Source organism: Lontra canadensis, unplaced genomic scaffold (assembly GCF_010015895.1).
Source record: "Lontra canadensis isolate GAN:19392208 unplaced genomic scaffold, GSC_riverotter_1.0 scaffold194, whole genome shotgun sequence".
NCBI lineage: Eukaryota > Metazoa > Chordata > Mammalia > Carnivora > Mustelidae > Lontra > Lontra canadensis.
In genome coordinates, this window is record NW_022631188.1 from 646,254 (window position 1) to 652,847 (window position 6,594).

A 6,594-nucleotide genomic window follows, 5' to 3' on the forward strand; every position below is an offset into this window, starting at 1 on the left:
AGAGATCACAAGTAGGCAGAGAGGCAGGCAGAGAGAGGAGGAAGCAGGCTCCCCGCTGAGCAGAGAGCCCGATGTGGGGCTCAATCCCAGCACCCTGAGATCATGATCTGAGCGGAAGGCAGAAGCTTAACCCACTGAGCCACCCAGCACCCCCCAAACTCCTATTTCTAACTTTTAAACAGAAGCCCTTAGAACCCTGCTTTCCAGAGAAACGACTGTAGTTGGCTTTTCTACCCTTCCCCTCCTCTTCTTGGTCACGATCTTTAGCGGGTCTTGTAGCCAGAAATCCAGGCTTGACACACTGCTGACAACCACTCGTCACTGCTTTTCCAGTCTAGAGGCCAAGGACAAAATTTAAGTTATTAGTAGCTCAGCAGCACCCAGGCTTTCGACTCATTTCAGGCTTCCAAAGACTACTCCAGAGTCCACAGGTAAATGTCAAATGAAAGTTTGTGTTTCTTGTTTGGCAAGAAAGGAGCGACCACGAAGGGACTCGAACCCTCAATCTTCTGATCCGGAATCAGACGCCTTATCCATTAGGCCACGCGGCCACTTGGTGAAGCCATTTTTCCAAACCTGGAAGCTGAGATGAAATAGGTTTCTGCTTTCAAAGTTTTAACTTTGCAGCTGGAGGAGGATTTAATTATCAGCATTTAAAAAAAAGGAGGGGGTGTAGAATAGAACTCCATCTGGAGTCCCTAACAATCACTTAGAACTAGTGCACGGTGAGATCCTGGAAGTATTTTACTATAATTCCTTCACGCTGGAGGCTGTAACAACTTGACTCTCCACCAGGCAATGAGAAGAATCACCCCCACGTGGGGCGGGGCAGTGGGTCCGCCGCCTCCCAGGAAGAATAGAGCACTCTGTCCCCACGTCTGAGGTGCAGTGTGGTGACTCCCAAACTAGGCCCAGCTGGGGAGGAGGGGAGGGCGACAGTGGCTTGGGGGAGCGGCTGCCTCACCCGCTCCTTAACGCCCCAAGCAGTTTGCCTAAAGGTGCTCTGCTGCCTGCGGCCCTGGGATCCATCCCCCGACAACCCAGGGCCGCGTGTGCACGAGTCCGGCGGACCCTCAGACTCGCTCACGTGCTGAGATTGTCCTCAGTTGTGGTGGATTTTGTGCTGGAGGAATAACAGACTAAAACCTCAAAATGCCACCAAATTTTTTTAAACTGGTATTTTTTTGTTCGGTCTGAGAGAGGAAAAGATTCACGGGCAGGCCTGCGCCGCGGAGTAAGGTTGGTGGACTGGGCACAAGCAGCGACATTTTTTCCTTCCGGAGACGGCTGTGGCACGACGGCAAAGACTGGCACCGAGATTTAAAAACTGATACTACACAGCTACTAAATAGCTTTTGAAAACCGCATAAACCTTTCCTTACACAGATGACACCATTCCCTCCAGAGCCATCCCTGGCTTCTTTCTCTGAGATTTTTATCGGACGTGCTCCAGGGAACATTTCTTTAAAATTTTAAATGTTTTGAACAAAGTATTTTGTGAGGAAGCCAAGGAAGATTGGAAAGCACGGAACTCCTGTTCTTGCTGCCTCCGTCTGAGATATTTTCCTTGAGGCAATGGGTGGCAGAGGGTGTCCATAGTCAGAAGAGACTCGTGTCATGGAGTTTTGAAAGAGAGTCCCCCCCCCCAATTTCCTTAGACGACTTGCCAAACCATGGATCAAATCTCACGTTCACACCTTTAGTGCAAGAATCTCCCAAGGGGTTATGTCAGCCACCTCATCTAGGACCCTAGGAACTGTCTTAATTCTTGAATGTGGGAAGTGCAACACGTCCCGTGTCCTGTGTGTCTCACTGACGTAAACACAGAGGACAGGGAGAGGAAGTGGTCTGCGGTCAGCTTTTCTGATGTCTTTTCTTTCTGTTCTTCTTTCTCGCTCTTTAATGACGCCGGGATTGGAACCGGAGAGGGGTGCCGGCCCGTGTGCAATGACCGCCTCCTGCGGGACGTCCGAGGAAGCGGCGCCTCCGTTGTCTCCTGAACGTAGGGACTCGCCGAGCCGGCTCAGTCCCAGCCCACTGGTGCCGCGGCCCGCGGAAACCCTGTCACTTGCGATGTCAGTAGCGAACAGTGAGACAGACGTGAAGAAGGAAGAGGTGGTGAATCTGGCGGGGTAAGGGGGGGGATGAGAAGGAACGTTAAAGGGAAGGAGCGATGCGGACAGCTTCAGCTTGAAGGAAGGTGTGGAGACTGACCCCAGGCCCTGCCTGCTGACACTCCCTCTTCCCCTCCATGCACTGCCGTGGACACTTGGCTGTTTAAAAAGTCCCTGATTCATTACTGCCATTGTCTGTATTTGGAGAAGGAATAGTTGGCAGAACAAGGCTGTGTTTAGCACGGCTATTTCTTTCTTTCTCTCTCTCTCTTTTTTAAAGATTTGTTTATCTATTTGAGAGAGAGAGTGTGCACACACGCAAGCAGGGGGAGTGGGAGAGCGAGAGGGAGAAGCAGACTCCTGCTGGGCAGGGAGCCCGATGCGGGTGGATCCCAGGACCCTGTGATCGTGGCCTGAGCCAACGTTTAACCAACTGAGCCCACCAGGCGCCCCTAGCACGACCATTTCTAAAATCTTTAGGGCAAGATCACCCCAGGGAAGAGCCTGCATACCAGGCTGACCCTGCCACACGCACCACCCTGCATGGCTGTCCCTGTCATGGCTCAGCCCCTGGGTCTGCTGGCCAGGGGAGCGCTGGCGAGGCAGTCCCACCCGCCAACGGAGAGGGGCCCATTGTGGAACATTGTCTTACATCTTCAGGTTCTTCCTCCTTCACTGGCTTCCCCCCACTCCCCCCGACTACAAACGCTGCAAGACAACGCAGAAGGGTACAAACAGAACGGAACCGAAGCGGGGAGCAGCCTGAGGGCTAACTTGGGAGTCTTAGGGGCAGGTGCTCGACAAGAAGTGGGATCCTCTGTGTCTAGCAGTGCGGCCTGAAACCTGACGGCTTTAGCTGGGAGACGTTGCATGGGGTGGCGGGTGGGGCGGGGGGAGACAAGGAAGAGAGAAAGAAGAGACGGGCCCGCCAGAGACTGTAACATGGCTCTCAAAGAGCACTTCGTCACTGTGAGTAGAATTCAAGGTATATCGTTTGAGAACTAGGACATGAAGCTTAGTCAGGACTGGCCAAATAAGCAAGCCTAGATTGGATACCCATGGAAAGACTGTGTTGTGAGAGCCTGGGTAGCTCAGTCGGCAGAGCATCAGACTTTTAATCTGAGGGTCCAGGGTTCAAGTCCCTGTTCAGGCGCACCTTCTCCCATTTTACCCTAATTTCCAATAAGTACACCAGGGGTCGGGGAGTGAATGGGTCCGTGTGTACCTTGACTGGAACCTGTTTACACAGACACGATCTCTATGAAGATTGCCAACCTGGAGATTTGTATTTTTATGTGGTTTTTAGAGAAGAGTCATCAGTTGGCCAGAAAATGGAGAGCAATCAAAATTTCTGAACTCTAAAAACAAGAAAAAAAATTGGAACCAGAAAAACAATTTTAGGGGCGCCTGGGTGGCTCAGTGGGTTAAGTCTCTTCCTTTGGCTCAGGTCATGATCCCAGGGTCATGGGAGGCTCAGGTCATGATCCCAGGGTCATGGGATGGAGCCCCGCATCAGGCTCCCTGCTCAAGTGGGGAGCCTGCTTCCCTCTGCCTACTTGTGATCTCTGTCTGTTAAATAAATAAATAAGATCTTAAAAAAAAAAAAAAAGAACACATCCTGCACCATAAATCAAACCTCCACACACAAAAAAATTACTTTCTTCTACAGTTTTACTGAGATGTAACTGACAGACAGCCCTGTGTAAGTTTAACACGTACCGGCATAATAACTTGACTTACATATATCACAAAATGGTTATCGCAATGAGTTAACATCCATCATCTCATACAGATCCGAAACAGAAAGAAAGAAAAGAAAAAATGTTTTTCTCCTTGTGATGAGAACTCAGGATTTACACTCAGCAACTTTCTGAGTTAACTGCAGACAACATGTTGAACATTACATCCCCAGTGCTTATCTGTCTGGAACTGGTAGTTTTTCCCTTTTGACCACATTCATCAAATTCCCTCACCCCCTGCCTCAGGAACCATAGTCTGATCCTTTTCCCTGCTAGTGTCTTGGGTGCTTTTTAGGCTTTTTTAGTTTTGTCTTGTTTTATTTTTTAAACAGGAAGCACTTTTTTGTAAGTATCCAGCTTATTTTTTCATTTATAGGATGCAGATAACTCCTGATTTGCCTAATTCACAAGGTTATTGTCAAAGTCAAATGAGATTTTTTTAATGCACTAAATTCATGCTGCATGCATGTAAAAGTTGCTTTTGTTATTTTATCTTATGCATGTGTCAGACTTTAGGATGAGTCATTTGCCAAACTATTAACTGTAGTTTTTCAAAATGGATCTTTTTATTCCCATTTAGCCACATCTTTTTTTAAATAATTCAATTACTTAACATGTAAAGTATTATTGGTTTCAGAGGTAGAGGTCAGTGATTAATCAGTTGAATATGAGCTAGATGAGCTAGAGCTAGAGCTCATCACCACATGTGCCCTCCTTAATGCCCATCACCCGGTTACCCCAGGCCCCCACCCAGCAACCCTCAGTTTGTTTCCTAGAATTAAGAGTCTTTTATGGCTTTTCTCCCTCTCTGGTTTCATCTTGTTTTATTTTTCCCTCCCTTCCTTTATGATCCTCTGTTTTGTTTCTTAAATTCCACTAATCAGTGGAATATGTTATGTCATATGATAACTGTCTTTCTCTGATTGACTTATTTCATTCAGCATAAAACCCTCCAGTTCCAACCATGTCCTTGCAAATGGCAATATTTCATTTTTTTAAAACATTTTATTTATTTTTTTAAGATTTTATTGATTTATTTGACAGAGAGAGAAATCACAAGTAGGCAGAGAGGCAGGCAGAGAGAAAGGAGGAAGCAGACTCCCCGCTGAGCAGAGAGCTCGATGTGGGGCTCGATGTGGGGCTCGATGTGGAGCTCGATCCCAGGACCCTGAAATCATGTCCCGAGCCCAAGGCAGAGGCTTTAACCCACTGAGCCACCCAGACGCCCCGGCAATAATTCATTTTTGATGGCTGAGTAATGTATACACACACACACACACAAACACACAAGATGGGGTGATTTTCTTTTTATTCCACATATAATTAATGTCATATAGTATTTGTCTTTCTCTGCCTGACTTATTTAACACAATGTCTTTAAGGTCCATCCATGTTGTGGAAAATGGCAGGATGTCCTTATTTGTTACGGCTGAATAGAGTTCCTGTGTGTGTGTGTGTGTGTGTGTGTGTACCACACCTGCTTTATCCACTCATCCGGGCTGACAGCTGGGCTGTTGCCAGGTCTTGGATACCGTCCACAGCGCTGCAGTGAACCGAGGGCCGCAGATACCTCTTCGACAACATGCTTTCGTCTCCTTCAGATACATTCCCAGAAGTGAGGTTGCTGGATCATGTGGTAGTTTTATTTCCAGTTTTCTGAGGAGCCCCCATACTGGTGTCCACAGTGGCTGCAGCAGCTTGCATTCCCGCCAACAGCGGGAACCAGGGTCCCTTTTCTGCACACTCTCCCCATTACTTGTTATTTCTTGTCTCTTGATACCAGCCACTCCGACAGGCGTGAGACAAGCCCTCACCGCGGTTTTGACTTGCATGTTCCTGGTGGTCGGTGACACTGAGCATCTTTTCACGCGCCTCTTAGCCATTCCTGTGTCTCCTTTGGGAAAATGTCCACTCGAGTTCTTTGCTTATGTTTAATCGGATTATCTGGGGCTTTTTGCCATTCCGTTTTGTGAGCTGCTTATATACTTTGGATGTTAATTAACCCTTATCAGATATATCGTACGCAAACATATTTCCCCGCGAGGAAGCGGGAAAGAACGGAAGCCACAGCCCCTAGCGCTCCGGAGCAGTCACCGGCTGTTCCCACCGTGGCCGGCGCGGGGGCCAGCGCGGCGGGGTGGATGCGGCCCCGGGTTCGGCTCGGAGACGCGCGGCGAACGCGCCGCTGGCCGTGCTCTCTTGGAGCCCGTGGTCCCCAGCAGACGCTTCCGGCCCTCGGAAGGGGCTCTGCCAGCCGCGACCCCAGGCTCCGGCCCCGGGCTTCCCGCCTGCAGCTCCCGCGCCCCGGGATCCCCCCACCCCCGCCCCGCCTCCGCGCCGTCGGAGCTCACCAGACCGCGCACCGGCGCGCGCCCGCCCTCTGGCACCTGCTCGCCCCCAGCGCCTCCGCTCTGCTCCCCACCGCACGCGCTGCGCTCTCCGTCCCGGCTTCCCCGGCAGCCCGCCCGGGGCCCACGTCCTCCACCGCTCGACCTACCTACCGCCGGGTCGCTAGGCCTCCCGCGGCCAAACCCGCGGGTTTCCAGAAGGCCTGCGCGCGGCTCTTAAACGCGGGCGCTTCCTGGTTCACCCGGTCCCGGGAGATTTCGGATTTCCTCGCACCCTCCGCAGGACCGAGTTCAGGGGAAAGTAGGCAGCGGCCTGGGCTGAGGGGAGGGCCGGGCAGAGGAGAGGGGAGAAGGGTGCGCAGGAGAGGATGGAGGACTGGGAGGAGCGGCCTG

The 6,594-nt window shown here is 50.8% G+C and overlaps 2 non-coding genes across 2 annotated transcripts; one reads left to right on the forward strand and one right to left on the reverse strand.

Moving 5' to 3' along the window:
• Positions 1–478: 478 nt before the first annotated feature.
• TRNAR-CCG lies at positions 479–551 on the reverse strand. Its single transcript has one exon. It is a non-coding gene; the product is annotated as a tRNA-Arg (tRNA).
• Positions 552–3,194: 2,643 nt separating this feature from the next.
• On the forward strand, positions 3,195–3,267 carry TRNAK-UUU. The gene has a single exon. It is a non-coding gene; the product is annotated as a tRNA-Lys (tRNA).
• Positions 3,268–6,594: the final 3,327 nt, after the last annotated feature.